The 17840-nt window shown below is 42.5% G+C and overlaps 1 protein-coding gene across 2 annotated transcripts in view; it reads left to right on the top strand.

Annotated features, from left to right (window-relative positions):
* The first annotated feature begins 2747 nt into the window (after positions 1 to 2747).
* The window catches only part of nexmifb (neurite extension and migration factor b), a 52342-nt gene continuing 37249 nt past the window's right edge, over positions 2748 to 17840 (top strand). The window contains exon 1 of one of the 2 annotated variants that reach the window (XM_069697031.1): positions 2748 to 3063. The gene's annotated coding sequence lies outside the window, so the exon portion shown is untranslated. Of the gene's footprint in view, positions 3064 to 3328; positions 3445 to 17840 lie in introns of those variants that run through there. The other variant, XM_069697030.1, reaches the window with a different exon arrangement.

Below are 17840 nucleotides of genomic sequence, written 5' to 3'. Positions count from 1 at the left end.
CCGATGCTGTCATCATCAACCCTTTAAAGTCCTAATTCAAATTACAACCCAAATTGTGTGCATTTATTCATTATATGTGCAGGCAGAATTTAAACTTCAGTGTGAGTTTGTATAGCCTAACATATTATTTCATGTTAAATTCACCGTACTGCGGTACTGATTACTTCTGTTTACGGTAAAGACGTGAAGAAACTCTGCAATTAAAGCAGCATGAAAATGTTCTGCTCTTGTCAGCTTTGAGTTTTGTTATGAACTTGTTGTGATAAAAGGAGCTGGAAGCTAATTTATGTCTTTCTTAAAACCATCTGTAACAATAACTGCAGCTGAAAAGGTATTTTAAGAAACGTGGATATAATTTCTGTTACTATGGAGTCACTATGGAGATCATTAGCTTCGATCTTGCACTTTACATTTAATGTGAAAACATAGCTAATGAAATAAATGCTAACCACCCATTTCCAAGATCATTTGCATTGTGTGTGTGTGTGTGTGTGTGTGTGTGTGTGTGTGTGTGTGTGTGTGTGTGTGTGTGTGTGCACTCAGTTATATATAGAAATGGTAAATCAAAACATGGCTATGAGCATGCACAGGCAGAAGAACAAGTTCAATATCATAGGATCTGTCTTTACATGTGGCATCAGTAATAATGTGTGACCCAGCTGCAGTACAAGGACAGTTTTTGTCTCTGTTATATCGGAGGTCATTACAGCTCAATCGTGAATCCAAACAATAGGAAATAAACTATTTAGTTTGAATAAATTGTTTGTTTCAGTGGTTCTGTTTCATTGAGCATTACTATGCAGGTAGATTACAGAGACCTTCACCATGAAGAGCCTCATGATGTCTTAGTATTTATATCTAAAGGTAAAAGTTTAGGGATAATAGACCTGCAGTAATGTTAGAGTTTAAACAATTTGATCAATTGATAAGTTAAATAACTAATTAATAATTTATATGATATTTTTTAAGGGTTTCAGTTCCTCAGATGTGAATCATTTCTTTCAATAGTCTCTGTGCTGTTGACAGCCGAAGCTACAGACATTGTTTTCAGGTTGTCCTTCTGTCCCACTCTCGTGAAAGTGATATCTCAGTGCTTTGAGGGAATGGCTTCAAAAACATTCACTTGGACTCGAGGATGAACTGATTCATTTAAATGTTGGTGGTTTAAGGTCACTGTGACCTCACAAAACATGTTTGTGGCCATAACTCAAGAATTATTTTAACAATTGAGAGAAAATTTCAAACAAATGTCTAATAGGATAAAATAACTGATGACATTTTATACCCAAAAGATCAAAGGTCAACTTCACAGTACCATCATAATGTTCTGTAAAAACTCCATTGTTCAACACCTTAAGTCGGGAACAGAAAGGCCGATTGTGACTGCATTTGAACTTACGTCAGATACTGAATTAGTGCAGTATCGGTGTCCACCTTGAAACTGTTGTGACTGTTTAGATCTTCTGCGCTGTCGTGTTGAAGATGTGTATGAAACATCAACGTTTTAGAATTTGTTGCTTCTTTGCAGCAACATCCATATTTGAAGCATCGTCTATTGTCATGACCTCAATTTTGTGTTCTATTTTAATCAGCTTTATTGGACAAATTCCTTCAAAGTCTTTACTACATATATTATATCTCGACAGGCATAAATGTAAATTGCAATTTGACTATTCGACTTAGGTCTACATCCACGAGGCGGTAATTGTAGTTTGTGTTCTTTTATAGTGAAGTCAATTAATCCCTCTGGGTTATAAGCTGTTTACATAAATGTCAATTTGAGCTTTAGGTAAATGTCATGAGAAACACATGCTTAAACAAGTGAACAGTTAATTACCTGGATGATAGGGTTTTGTCTGTAAAATATTAGAATTGAATAAAAGATACAAAAATTTCCATCATCAAGTTTTCAGAGCCCGAGGTGAACTCTTCCTATGTCTAGTTTTATTAAACGTAGAGTCTAAAACCCAAAGATATTCAATGTACAATGATATAAAACAAAAAACAGCAAAACAATATATTTTAGGAGATGAAAAAGGGACATTTTTAAATTGGCACTTGACTAATCATAGAAACATTATTAAAACCGCCGTCAACTAATCAATTCTCTATACTCAGATTAAAAAAGGTGAGTCAATTGGCAATCAATTGTTTGACTCAGTTTTCAGTAAAAATACGTAACATTTGGGGATTCTTTGTCATTTAATAGTAAAAAGAATATGATTTTTGGACGGTCATCTTTTGGAATTTCTCATCTTGGCCTCTAGAAAATTACTATTTATGAAGCATTTGTCAGTATTGTCTGACTTTTAGATGACACAGTTAACCAATGAATTGATACAACAATTAAATGATTAGTTAAGGACACTGTCGTTGCACACCTAAAGATTTGTGCCCTGGATATAAGCAAGAATGAACCTTAACAAGTATAAAGAGAGCCACACTCATACCCTACTTTTTGCTTGTGTGTAGCCTGACCTGTCTAATGTCTTTAAACACTAATATAGAAAACATTGTGGAGTTGTACTTCTGGACTATCTCCCATATATTTCATGTCATATTTCTTCTTTCTCTTCTTTAGTTTGCACATCCAGTTAGAGAGAGAGAGAGAGAGAGAGAGAGAGAGAGAGAGTGAGAGAGAGAGAGAGAGAGAGAGAGAGAGAGAGAGAGAGAGAGAGAGAGAGACCCCCACCCCCGAAGTCTATCCAAATATTGCTTCCAGTCCGGTACGCGTTGTGAGTGGGCCTATCATCCAGCACAGGCAAACATGAGTAGCCTATTCATTATTCATGTCATTGCAGTTGCCCTGTTATGATACAGTCCTATTCGGAGTGGGCTACCTGATTTGCTCAGCGCGTCCGTCAAAGCAGTGCGTGGCCCTGCGTCGGCTGGCTGTGCGCGCTCATAGGTCGGACCGAGAAGAATCGGAGGGGGAGCAAGCAAAGTGCGCGCCTACGAGACTGCGCGTCGCAAGGAGGGGGAGAGGTCCAGCTGCAAAAAAAAAAAAAAAAAAGGAAGAAAAAATACGCCGTGACAATGGCAACATCAAGCATCTCGTAAAAGGTAGATAACAGGCGAAGGGGCGCCGCGAATCGGGAGTTTGAGAGGCGACGGCCCCTGTTGGTCCCGAGAAAAGCGGCGATATTAGGACATGCTGGCTGCCCTATAGCGCGTTTCCTGGAATACGAATTCTTCCGTAATTGAAAATGGAGCGGCGGGGGAGAAGAGAGTCGCGCTGTCTCCATCATTGAGAGGCGCGTCCACCTGCTATTACTGGAGGCCCGGGCTGCTGCTGCTGGTGGTGGCGGGGAGGGTGGGGGGAACATGCAGGGGAAGTGTTTGCATTTCGGGGGGAAGACGCATCTCTGATACTGTCCAGAGCAGCTGAGAAGGATCCCATTGCGACGGGGGAAAAAACGCAGTTTGGGCGCATACGCTCTGGAGGTAGGCAGTGAAAACGTTATTATGCTGCTATTCGGCGTGCCGTGTGTATTTGAATAGGGAGCGAGCTCTGTTAGGTATGCACATGACAGCTTGATTTATACACACACTGATTTATATCCCTGCTTTACCTGATTTGGTCTGATCGGACATTTTATTCAAAGGGAGAACACACCATGCATGCGGTGTAGTAGCAGCCCTACCTCCTTGGGACAGCTGTCGTAGCCTACATTCATTCGTCTCTGCTCCATCGACCTATTCCCTGCGAAAAATACCCCCACTTACTTAAAGCACAAGCTCTGACCTATTCGCTTAAGGCTCAGAAATTCAACCCAAATACAGATACCACGTGTGGTTGTTCATATTGAAGCCAGTTACCTTGCGCTGTTTGTATGTTTTGGAGAAAAACAGTGGCCTCTGGACGTCATTTTGAATCAACGTTATGCATCCCGAGCAGTACTGCCCCAAAATGAATAAGAAATGAATAAGGGAGAATAATCTATAGTCCAAACTAATGAATGATTCATGAATGGGCTATTGAAACCTAATGGGATAACACATCATTTTACAGCTAGGCCCCTCCTGTGATATGGCGAATAAATGATTCATAAACGGTTTATAAGCACAAATTCTTAAAATTGGCCTAAACATCACCACAACAGAGCACACACAGGTGCAGCAAGGCATGTGTGAATGCCTGCACTGTCCGGTCACTAGATCAGTAGCTTACTGTGTCTGTGCTCTCCTTTTAAGGATGCTTCATGACAGATGTTTACTGGATGTCCCAGTCACCACACTGCAAGCCAGACAAGCCATTCTCAAAAATAATGAGCTCCGGCCCATAATAAGAGCCTGTGTGCTTGGTTTTGTGGAGGTGTAACTTTGTTTGAAATAGGATTTTAATTGGATTAAATTTTAATGAGCTAGAAATTTGCCTGGCTGATGTTTATTGGAATGCCTTGTAAAATGGGATTTTCAAATAAGAACTTGGCAAATTTATCGCCACAGTTAATGATCTGTACAGCGCACAGTTATTGACCTGACATGACTTGGTTTGATTTACGTTTTGAAGCCTTTGAAGCCAACTTGACAGGGTGCTTTTGACTTGCTGGGTACTTGTTGGAGTATTTGCTTAAAGAATATGTTATAATGTTAAAGTGTAGGGATTTAGGGGGCAGTTATAGGGTGAGCTGCTGGTGAAAGGCCCGTCACTACCCTCTCCTTCTCCAATGTGACGACAGCATTGGAAACCAGATGGAAGGCCATGCATTGATTGAGTCAAAGAGAGCCTATAAGAGGGCCAAATTGAGTTGACACGTTGATGTGGGTGTCATTATCATGTGTGACGGCACAGTGTGCCATCGGGCCCGAGGCTATGGGATGTGTGGAGGGGTGAGGAGCCTCCTTGCTCAGGCCGCCCTGGCCTTGTTTGAAGATCATAGCTGCGGAAACTATCGTACCATATCAGCGCTGTCTTCGTTCTGTGATGTGCCACCAAGCGTGCCATGGAGATTTGTCTTTACGTCATTTGCCATTCACATCTCCTCCTGGTCAGTCCTCATTGCTTTTGTTAAAGTGCCATTTTCTGTTCAGTTTAAATTGGGTGAGAAATTGAGCCCAATGACACATTTCAATACCATGGCTCTGTTCCACAGTAGCAAGGACAGCGCTGGCAGGTTTTCTGCAAATGTGTTTAAAATGCTATCCGAGCGTTATGTTGCAGCAATAAAAACCACCAGCTTGTGTACATAGTCTCTTATCTTCCCCTGTCCATGTGTGCTCTGTGGCTTCTCCTCGGCTTCAGCCTTAGGCACATGTGTTGGGGCCTCTACATGTCTCTCAATTGGGAGAGTCTCAGTTATACACAATGAGCTGATCCTCATCAATCATCCTTTTTCTTACAAGTGAACATAGTATTCATATGTGAGGATCATGATTCTGATTAATATTTTACGCCTTACATTTAATGATGACTATAAAACCGGATAAAGAAGAGAAGCAGCAGCATTAGGGGCTACACTGCAGTATCACAAACATTCATCCTCTACCATTGATTCTTTTTTTAGTAGTTAGGTGTTCCCAGATCTCTTGAGTTTACCTGTTCTGAGCGTGACAAAAGGCAGAGTACAGGTGAGAACATCTCATTAAGTGTACATAGAGGCCCTTCCTTGCTTGTCTGGAGCCCTGCTGTGTTTGTGCTGCAGTTTTTTTCTGCAGATTGTGTTGCTACTGTATAGAAGCACCTCTGTCTTAGTCTATGTAGACGCATGCTGAGCCCATCGGGACCTGCTGCAAAGCTTAAGCACCCAGTGTTTATGTCAGGCCACTGTATGCAGAGGCCTGCTGTGTGGATCCCGGCCCCTGTGTTTGGGTTGTGACATGCTGGCTCTGGCCCAGTGGAGGCAGTCTTTCTCTGTGCTGCTGAGTTCTGTAATTAAAGACAGAAGTAAGTCCAGGGGAGAAGGCCGGGCTCTGATTGCTTTTCATGGCCGCGAGGAGAGAGCTGCAGCGTGTCCTGAGGGACTGAGGCGCTGCTGAGCTCTTTGCTGCCTGCTCTGCCCCCCCAGACGGGAGCTGTTCCAGGAAGACACTCACATTTGTACTCACATGCTACTGGCATGCTCGTGTGCACACGTAAACATACTGAAACACATTCAGCTGCACACACACGCACACGCACGCACACACACACACACACACACACACACACACACACACACACACACACACACACACACACACACACACACACACACACACACACACACACACACACACACACACACACACACACACATGAACTGAAACACAAATATATACACAGTGGCTGAGAGAGGCAAAAATTACATCTGTAGCTGACAGGCAAACTGTGCTAATCTACTTTAAAGAATGCCCCGTTTTGGAAAATATGTGTCAGTGTGAGGTGTAAGGCGCCGAGGCAAAACTGTTACAGCGCAGTCATGTAATGAATTAAAAACAATACAATCAGAAAGACGTTAAGCATCTCACCCTTGATTGGCTGCTCTTTGGCATTGACGGAGCAGTTGATGTCTGTTTGGGCTAAGTGTGGATGTGAGCAGAGGCTGCCTGTAGTCCACCCCCCACCCCCTCCCCTTTTTCACTTCCAAAGCAGCATCAGCCAAACCAACGAGGGCTGCTCTGCACTGTGAGGGCTGAGCCAGCATGGACATGCTCACATGTAGGGTCTGGGTGGGCCCCAGTGCTTTTAAAAAAGATGAGAAAAATGGCCTTGGCGCTCTCCTCTCTTTCTGTGGATTCATTCATGGCAGCTGGCTGGTTAAAGTACACTGAAAGTTTAAACCATCACATGCCTTGCAAGTCCTATCAGAGAGATCAGGAGCACTTTGAGGATAGGAAGTTTCAAAAAAAGAGAGAGAGGAAAGCATTTTGGATGCTATCTGAATGCCAAGTTCAGCCATGTTCATGAATTAGTTCTGCCAGGATAATTAAAGTAATGCATCAGGATTTCACCCATTAACAAATAAAAGTCCAATCAAACTGGGGTCTATTAAACCACTTTTCACATTGCCTACTTGATCTCAATATGTAGGCTGGTGGCCACCGGGGCCATGACCACGCAGGCTTGACGTTCATAGCTCATTTCCTGCTTCCTCATCAGACCCTTATATTGCAGATGGATAGATAATGTGAAATTTCCCCTGTTCTGCTCACACTCTCCTGGGCCCCCTTGTATTTCAACTCGTGGGATTTTTGAAACAGATAGTGAGATGTGATGCAAGGAAATTTAAGAACGGGCTGAAAGAGGTGAAGATTTAATGCAGTGGACACAGGTGCACTGACATGAATGGTGTGAAAGCGGCATATTCACAACATGACTCGGGAGGGAGGAAGCTATATGACAGGGCTAGATTTTAATTGGTTTCACACAGTGTGCTCCTATGTATTGTTCCCTTTGTAATGGCACACACAGTGGCAATAACAGCTCTGGTTTTTGTTATATAATAACACTAATAGATTCCCCTTGTCTGCAATGCCCCTTGTCTAATTTGAACGTGTTTTTTTTTTTTAGATTCCTCATGTTAAAGCCGTAGGAGCCCCATATTTATGTTACACTGGATGTGCATACTGTCAGGATCCTGAACACTGGGATACTAAGCCACCTTCATTAGCCTTATTTTTTATTTGTGGTTGGAAAAGGGGTGGTGGTGGGTGAGATGAAATAAAGGGGTTGATGAAGAGAAAGGGACCAAAACATTGGGTAGGATTCTCTGAGAGGAAAAAGCAGAGAAGCTGCATATGGGTGTGGGGGTGGGGGGTGGGGGGTGGACATGGTGGGAAGATTAGAGGAAGGGCTGGACAGACGGAGGGAGAGGGGACAGAAAAAAGGGAGAGACATAGTTACTGTTGGTGGTGGGGGTTCAGGGTGCGTCTTTCCAGTACAGCCAGTTGGAACAAACAAACAGTCGTGAGACAGACTGTGTTGTTTCTAATGGGAGAGAAGCTCGCTGTGCCCTGGATGTTTCCCTGCACCTTTCATTTTCTAAATGCTGTTTTGTCTGTTCACCACTTAACAAGCCACCAGTGCCTCAGAAAGAAACCACGCTTTATTTGCTGCTGTACATAATTACCAGCCATTCAAGACAGGCTTGTTTGCTACTCTAAACGATGTTGTGAATTTATGTACAAATAAGAGACAGGCTATATTTTGTTGTAAATCTTTTTACTGCATACAAGTTGAGTGTTTTAAAATTTACGGCAGCGCGAGCATTCGCTCGAAGATTTGCTGTAATTCATTTCACTTTAATTGTGCTGCTGTTTGTGGAGACCGCGCCATTTGTGCCCTAATCAGACATTAGTGATAATTGAATTGTATGGCTATTTTATCATAAGTTGTGGTTGATGATGTAGAGAGAGCAGAATGACAAAAGCCTGTTGAGCAGATGCAGTAGTTTTCTCTGTCAGATAGTCAACTGACGAATAGCGCTTTACTTTTCATTTACCATTGCATGCCAGAGGCAAAACATAATCCATGCGCGACACATCCAAGCAGAAGTCAAATGAGAAATGTTTTTGAATATCTTAACACAGAGGATGTGAATTGAATTGCATACATGAATTTCAAGTTGGATCTGACCCTGATCTGTTGGATGATGTTGCTGATGATACAACAGCATGACTGCTATTCTACTACGGGTAATAATTATAATCATTCACAGCTAGTGGTCCTTGTCACAGGAGTGGGGCACAATGGAAATAATAATTAGGACTTCTAATTTCAGATGCATGGCAGGAGAGTGTATGAAGTGTGTACTGTGGCTCTTTGACTTCTAGGATGTACAGCTGTGTGTATACTTAGTCATTTCCCTGTGTGTGTCAGCTCCAGCATGCCTCAGTAAGAATTTCTGCTGGCTCCAGGTTTTCTTCAGCTTTGTGACTCTAGCTATTTCTCACAGTGCACACAACACACACGTCACCCTCCACACACAGACATATTGAATATTTTACATTATGACAGTGACCCAGTCTTTGCTGTCATAAACAAGTAACTAATTGTAGCATAAAGATACTTGAAGGGCCAGGATTTCGGCTTCACATTTATTCTGGGCTCACCCCTGACAGCAGCGTTCGGGGACATACTGAAGCTCTGTCATGCGCAAATAGACATTTTTCAACTCACTATCTCTCAGTGCTCTTCTAACCCATTTCCCCAAGTCATCATTCAGCGACACTGTCAGAATACAGCCCACATATATCACAGTTGAGCCAGTAAAATGCTCTCCAGAAGGAGTCAAATATGCACCTCAGTGTAGCCGCCACTGATAAAAGAGCTAATTCATCATTTAGTCACACAAAGCCTCAGAGATTCTTTGTAATATTTTGTATTCTGTTGAAATTCAGGATTTGTGGATTTGCCAAATAATCTCCAGGCTTTCTGTGTGATACCAATGTTGGTATTTAGCTACGTTTTTATCACATTTATTTTTCAATTTATGCACGTAGAATTTCATCTTGATTGGCTGCATGTTTTTCTGATGCCAGAGACAAAGAAAAATGGAAGCGATGCTCAACAATGCCATAACACTATATGTATCTCATCTACTTAAATTAATGAGCATCAGAAACAGCACCGAATGTTTGGTCTCAGTGTTTTTCCTTATTGGCTCATCATATATCTTGATCTGAATCATTCTTTACTGCATTTTAAAGTGTGGTATTTAATTGGAGTGAACTTCATGTTTCGTTGCTTTGTTGTAAAACCAGAGCTGAAGTAATTATTAAATTAATAATTCACAGAAGAATTATCTGCCGCTATTGTAACTGTTTACGTTCTTTTTTTCCAAGCAGAATGGCAAAGAATAGTCTGACATGTAACTCCTAAATTGGGAGGATTTTCTGCATTTCTTTGACTTATTTATTAGCAAACTCACTATTTTAATTTCTTGGACTGGAAGAGGTAGTCAGCGGATAATTAAAATAATCCCTGGTAGCAGCCTAGACAAAATTTAACTCTGAATTTGAGATGTTTAGCTTGTGTTTTGGAAAAATAAATGAAAGTGTTCTGTGAAAAGACGTTATATTACATTTGTAAACATTGGAATTGGTGCCAAACCCCCAGCAAATGCTGCTCAGGTGGGCTATGAACATGCTATATTTTATAAAGTGCATCTTGGTACATCTTATACCAGTATACAGTATTTTAAAGAGAGATTTATACATTTACACATTTACAGCGACTGGGGAGTAGATAAAAAGTTACCTTTGATATCTGATCTTTGAAGATAACCTGCTAATTATGGTAAGTAATGATGTAAAGTATGTGCTTGTTCCTCAGCTATACAGTGTCCAGTATTATTATTGTCAGTGTGAGCCTTTTTTTTTTTTTGCCTTTATTATTGTTCCATTTCTGTCACTATGGGCTAAATACTTTAGGATCATCACAAGACAAGGTATTTTCCTTTTATATTCAAATGACGCTGTGTGTAACCTGCTCCTTTGAGATCTGTCTCTGAGGTGTGTGTGTATGCTCGTGCATGAGTGCACCTTTTTGCCTTTTGTGTGCACTATTTGGGATTTACTTATGGTTTATTTATGCCGTTAATTCCATTGAGAGAAACTCTTTTGTCACGGGAGAGCCAGTGTACAGTCTGCATGCATACTTTATAGCCATATGATCTAATAGGTTTAAAACCTGCTGTCAAAGATGTATGCTGCTGCAGTGTTTTGGCTCGAGTGATGGGGCCTCTGGAGAGGTGGCGTATCTATGTGCATTGTGCATCGTGTATGCACTGCAGTGTGTGTATGTGTGTGTGCATATGAATGATCTGTTTTAGGGGCAGCCAGTGGTTTCAGAAGCTCTCTGTGCTGACTGTTAATCCCAAGGCACTATGAGTCTACCTGGATTTAGTGACCTGACAAAAAATTAGCAATAACAAACACTGTAGCACACTGTCTGTATCCCTCTCTTCTGCTCTTACAAATCTGCCCAAAACTATTGCGACTCCACAGTGAACGCATGGCAGTCCGCCAAGCATTTGGAAATATGAATGTGTACGTACGCATGTGCACATGCTTATTTGGCCCCCTGAGCTTCTCTGTGGGCACAGAAGTTGTTTTTTTTGCATGCATGTGCAGGTCCACATTCATATAATAATAATAAAATAACTTATGGTTATTTTTTTTTCATCATACAAAATGATACCAAGTGAACACAGTTATTTGGATAACACAGTGCCTACGAGGAACGCATATCCAGCGGACAAAGGCTCCATTGTTGAGAGAAAAGCAAGGAAATTTTGTAACAATTTACACTTTGACTCCATCTCTAGGGGCTTTGCAAAATGTTAATTTAAGTTCCCATTATAAGATGTATTTAAGTGAGACTAAGAATTAATTCCATTATTCTTGGAGGCAGCTGGGGCTTCTGTATCCGTTGAGATGGTTTTCTGCTCCCTCCTGAGACCTGTGGGTTTTCCCATCACTTTTAAAATCAATTACCTTTCTACCTCCCTCGCCTCTCCAACTCCCTCTAAGTACTCTTGTCATATTCTTCATTAGAAAACCCACCACTTCACCTATAGCTCGCTATGAACACCTCAACCGTAACTCTGTGTATTTTTAAGTGTTCATGGCACATTTGAGTGTCTCTCTGATTTATGAATATATCTTACACAGTGGCGTATAGGTGCAGGTCTAGGCAGCCTCATTTAAAAAAAATTTTTTTTACAGTGTTAGACGATGTTTTTGGCTCGGATATAAATAGGAAGACAATCTGACGCCGGGTGAAACCTGTTAGTCCTATGTGACACTAAAGCCACAACAAAGACATTGCTGTACTGCTGCTGAGGAGAGTATGCAGCCCTTGGGAGAGATCATGTTATTTTCCCTTGTGCGCCATCTCACAAACATCTCACTGCACTAACTGAGGGGACTAAGCATGGATGGGCTTGACGGCTGCTTCCTATTTTAGTCATCGGCAGGTAGGCGGATGAGTTGAACTGTGGAGGATCTCTGTGCAGCGAAGTCTTCGTCTAATTAGTTTGTCTAATTATGTCTTTGTGCTGGAAATTTCTCAAATTAGTGGTATCGTGCAGAATGTGAGCATGCTCATTATGGTTGTCATGAGAATTGTTGCGGCAGTTGGAGAGGAGAAGAGAAAGGGAGAGGGAGCGAAGGAGTGTCACTGGACCAAAAAGCTCTCCATGGTCGAACTCCCTTTATCAAGTACAAATATCTTGTAATGGGAGATGCAGTGCCCAGCGTCGTCCCAGGAATTCACAGGGAAAATCTTACTTTTGTCAGTGAACCCCCTCCCTCCTTCCCTCCCTGCACTGGGGCTGCACCTATTTGTGGCAGACCACAAAAAGGTCCCCTTTGATTTCCCTTCCTTGTGTGTCAGCTGCAGGAGTGTCACAGCATCAGGGATGTAAGTGTCTCACATGGAGGCCCTTTTTGATTTTCCCTCCTTGCAAGGTGCCACAACATCAGGGAGGACCCCCCCCCCCCTCCTGCCCTCCCTCCTCCCCTTCCTCTTCCTCACCGTCACCTATAACTCTGAGCTGCTTCTCCTGGTGACCAAGTGAGAGCAAGCATCCCGGATCACCTGCCAGCGAGCAAGCCATCCCCCCCCCCCTTCCTCTTCTCCTCTTTCTTTCCCTCCTTCCCTCTCTCCCTCCTTCTCCTACCATCCCTCCTTCCCCCTGTCTCTCATTCTCCCTTTCACTCCATCTCTCTCCCTCTCCTTCCCCCACTCCTGGACCTACAGTAATTGGTATTCCGAGTGGCAGCTGGGATCCATACAAACATAGCAGACAGAGGGAGAGAGCGAGCGAGGCGGAGTGCGTGTGTGTGTGTGTGTGTGTGTGTGTGTGTGTGTGTGTGTGTGTGTGTGTGTGTGTGTGTGTGTGTGTGTGTGTGTGTGTGTGTGTGTGTGTGTGTGTGTGTGTGTGTGTGTGTGTGTGAGAGAGAGAGAGAGAGAGAGAGAGAGAGAGAGAGAGAGAGAGAGAGAGAGAGAGAGAGAGAGGGAGAGAGAGAGAGAGAGAGAGAGAGAGAGAGAGAGAGAGAGAGAGAGAGAGAGAGAGAGAGAGAGAGAGAGAGAGAGAGAGAGAGAGAGAGAGAGAGAAAGCCAGCAAGTCAATACGCTGGTTCATTAGAGCACTGAGTCACAGTGGCCGCTGCCTCGTTTGTTTGTGTTTGTCCAATACTCTGTCTTAAGCAGAGCCCACCGCCTCTGTCCACTCACACTGGCAAACCTGACAGCAACACACCCCAGGCTGCCTGGTCGCTGGTGATATGGGCTTTTCTGTTCCTGTGAGTATTTGGACATACCGGCTTATGAAATAATTACCAAATCAATAGCTCCGAATTAAGCAAAGCGAGGCTTTTTCCCATGATTCACACCAACCAAGTCCAAGTTCATGGCTAAAGCAAGGCTGGTATGGAAATAGGCGTGATATATTTTTGCTCCCCCTCCATAATTATGCTGTGATCGAGTTATGTTTTCCATGACTGATTATGTGTCAGCAATATGGGATATTTTTGACCGGATTAACCGAGGTGTTGATGAAACACGCAGCGACAAAAAATTGTAAGTCTGATTATGGCAGTGGATGTAAAGAAGACAGGCCAGTTCTCTGAAATGGATTCAGAGACAAGAAAAGAGAGAAACTCCATTAGGAAACAAAAATAGGATCCTGCAGTTATTGAAAATATGAAAGTGGATGTTCCAAAAAACAAGAGAGAGGAGTGTTCTCTGGTCACGGTGTGCTTTGAGCAGACCACTTGTCAGGATATTGAAAGAGAGATAGAGAGAGGCCGGTTAAGAGAAAAGGCTGAAGTGACCTGTTCTTCTCTTCAAGGCCTGTTTATTTTGGAGGAAATAGTAATATGTCGGTGGCTGTGCAGTTGTCTGGCCGAGGCTGCTGGCTCCCAGGGCCCTCGTGGTGCACAGTGACCTCTCATTACCACTGCTTGAGGGAGCGTGAAACGTAGGAGATCACTCCAAAGGGCAGCTGTGTAGATGCGCCTAACCTTTTAAACCATCGGAATACGTCAACCATACAAATAACTCATTAACCTTATCCATCTAAATGAAAAGCTCCTACTTTTATCCCACACCCCTTCCTCTCTCCAGTATTAGATTTGTTTAATTGGCCATTGCCCATGATGAAAATGGCAAGTCCTTTTACAATGTGGTGTGGTCATGGAATCCAGCAGGGCAATGGGGATTTGGCCCCCTTTTGCCACAACACTTAATGAAGCTGGTTTAAGATTTGGGGGGGGAGGAGATAAGAAATGTAGGGTTGTGGAGGTGAAAGCTTGTTAGCATGTGTGTGTACGTTGTTCAGGAAGTGGCCTCCTGCTCTGTCCAGTAGCACAGGGGGGCATTGATTGAAGGAGCTCAATAGCTCGGGCCTTTTAATCACCTCGCTCAGAGGCTGCATTGTCCCACAGGCCCGAAGAATAAGCGCTGCTAATACCCCTGTGCATATGCACACAGCCACTGGCTCCCACAGACCCACACAGGCACTAATCAATAGGCGTGATTAGAGGCAGACCGGCCTTTGTTCTCATTTGTCCACAGAGAAGCTTGTCTTCTCCCCAAACATTTGGCCAACTTTTGCCTTCATTTAGACCCAGTTTGGTAATGTTTAAAGACCTGGACTGTGCAGTTTCTGTTACTCTGATGAGAAATTTAACCTGCTGCACCTCGAGTTTGCATCTGAGACTGTCAAACGAAAAATGCTTGTTCTGTGAGTGTAGAATAATGTCCTGTTCTGACCCAGTTGTAAAGAGAACATTTAGACTTACACATCAGCCTTCTAAAAATGGCATTTCTCTCACTCTCACTCTGTTTTGCACTCTATCTCCATCTCTCCTCTCTCTCCCTCCCTCAATCTGTCTCTCTGCCTTCTTGGCTGTCATATCTCTTTATACTGTTTAGAAATGCTGTACATTGTGTTACAGGGTTGTGACTGATAGCCTGCCAATTTCAGCTGTGGCACATCAGAGAGGCTAACCCCCCCTCCTCCGAACACAGAGAGACACACATTAAAGCCGTGACAGTGTGCTCCTTTTACTGCTCTCACTGATTCCATACTGCCTGATTAACTGTTTTGTGAGAAAGCTGCGGTTCTTATTTATTATTGAGGGAGACCAGTGAAAACACAGTGGCCAAAGCTGCAGCAGAGAGACTGTCTCAATGCAGGAAAACACAGAAACTCCCTCCTGGCGAGGGTTGTGTTGTAGAGGTGCCGCAGCTACACGAGCAATAGACAAGAATTATCGTTCTTTCTCATCAGAGATTCTGAGGCCATTTATATTTCCATCTGTGCAGCCTATCAATAAGCCTCTAAGCCCAGGTTTCAAAAACTAATAACATCAATGACTTTAAAAGGGAAAACAAATATCAAAGAAAGGCGGCGTATTAGCAGCCAGAGACGGTGGGTGAATACTGCGATTTGAGTTTGGAGACGGTCTGAAGGGCAGAGTAGTGTTCTCGTTCTGTCCCAAGTCCTCCTTGTTATTAGCCCCAAACACATACAAACAAGCTGCGCGCACACACACACACACACACACACACACACACACACACACACACACACACACACACACACACACACACACACACACACACACACACACACACACACACACACACACACTCTCTCTCTTTCCTCTTTCCTCTGACCGACACCCTTCTCTCCATTTTCTTGCCTTGTCTCACTGGCTTTTTTTTCCCTCTGCCCTCCCTCTCCCGTTCCCTCATTCTCCCTCTTTTTCCTCTGTGTATCTCCTTTCTTCTCCTTCTGTCCTCGGCTACCCCCCTCCTTCCACCCCGCCTGCCCCTGTCCTTTGGTTTTGAAGCCAAGTAAAGGAGTCGCCTTCTGAAGCAACGGGGAAATAATTTGTGGCTCCGAGAACAAAGGGAAATCTTTACTGTGAGAGTAATGGAATGGATTTTGTGATGTGGATGAAAGCCTTCTTCATTTTCAACTCTCATTTTGAAAAACAAAATACTGATAAAAGATTATAATTTAAAAACAGAAATAATGACACTGTAATATCTGATGGATAAAATATATCCTTTTATTAGGATCATGATTATTTGATTTGAAGAAATAAGCCAAGAATAATATATTATAGCAAATAAAAAAATTATAACTTTATGACTGTATTTTTGTTGGTTTTATTAGTGTTGTAAAAGTTTGCATCCAAATTGCAACCACCGCAATTTCACGAGTAAAATATAGTCCATTATGGTCGCATATTGACTGGAAATTCCTCAAAGCCCTCAAGAGACCTCCATACTCAATTATTGAGCTGTTATCAATGAGCTGCTTTTGTCTTGGCTTGAGAGACTGTGGACGTTTTAGCAGGACATTTATTGTGTTGAAAATAAGGAGTTGGGAAGCCAAAGATGCAGTGGATCTGTCTGCTGCACGCTCGCTCGTCAGTCTACTTAATATTTTTCCTACATTTTGATGTATCGAACTGTGGAACATTTCTCAGGGTCCTTAACTCCAGAAAGAATTTTATTTATTTACCAATGACAAACAAATCAAAATAATATATTGCTTCCTGTATGCATTATGATGTTTTCTTTTTGGCAATTTTTGTCTTGACAATAAATTAAAGAAATTTAATAAACCTAACTCTTAATGACACAAAGGCATTTTACTTTTATATTTTCTCAGCTTTTAAAAAATCTGCTTCCATTACTTCACTGAATACATTAGTTAGTGACCCTTCAGTGTTCCAGATCCTCAAAGTAACTGAAAGTGTGTTATTAAATCATCAAAGATATTGTAAAAACAAGATTTGCAATTATTTCCTAAGAAAGGGAAGTAGTGGGCTTAAGTAGTGCTGTACGATTTAATGACCCTTTTCACTTTCTGGCTTGCCGGCTCTCTGGTAGGTGCCGGAAATCTACTGGACTTCTCACTGGAGACAGAAAAGAAGGGTTTCTTCACTTAAGAACAAGTGGACACTGACTGATGAGTGGCTGGTGGAAGACGGTGGACTTTGCCAGCAGTTGGTCTGTTCTTTGCCTCAGAAACTTGTGCACGGTATCGACAAATAACCCCAGTGATTTTAATTAAGATTATGGAAGTGAACAAATAAATAAACCTGAAAACTGCATTCATTGACTTTTGGTCATGCAGGGCAGAAAAATAGCCAACAGGTTGACAGCCAATACACAAGCTATTATCAGTTTATGAAGCTGTTATTCTTAACAAATTACCTGATTTCACATCCTACAGAAATGGAGCAACATTAGATTTCTTTAGGAGTTGTGTTTCTAGCCAAATGAACTGTAAGTTGAATATTCACTCTCCTTTTAGCTCTGGCCTTTTGAGTGCTAGATGCTTGACTTTGTTCTCCTAAGAACAAATGTGCTAATTCTGCTGTCATGTTCTGGGCTCAGGGATGGATATTTCATTTCACTGTTGGGGAGAGGACAATAAACAGAAACATTTCTCAAGATTAATTCCTTTAAGAGGACACCAAAGGTGCTGCCAAAAGTACAGTTGTGTTCGATGTGTATAGGGCAAACCCTGTTCTTTTTTTCTTGTGTCTATAACTTGCACAAGTGCTTCCACTGTATTGTATTTGAAATTTTGTAGTTATGTGATATACTGAGGGGGACAACTGTGTGTTTTTTTTTCCAAAAGCAGGGGTCAGTATGTACCCTGGCTCCACCAGACTATTCTTCACAATTTCAGATTTCCTTGCTGTGATTACAGTCTGGAAACTCTGTTCACATTAACGTTGGTTCAGCAACTTTGAAGGGCGGACCAGCCGGCAACCAGTGTTGGTGGCTCAGTGCGATGACATTTAGGTTAGTTTTTTTTTTTTTCTCATGTAGTTGCACTGGTGATAAAGTCATCCGGTGGTCAATGCGGATTGGTTAAAGGCTG

The sequence above is a fragment of the Brachyistius frenatus genome, unplaced genomic scaffold (assembly GCF_029030835.1).
Source record: "Brachyistius frenatus isolate BFR_SWC_R1_liver_20210118 unplaced genomic scaffold, ASM2903083v1 Contig_22, whole genome shotgun sequence".
Lineage (NCBI taxonomy): Eukaryota > Metazoa > Chordata > Actinopteri > Embiotocidae > Brachyistius > Brachyistius frenatus.
Note: the sequence above shows the minus strand (reverse complement) of the source record. Positions and strands in the feature narration are given on the sequence as shown.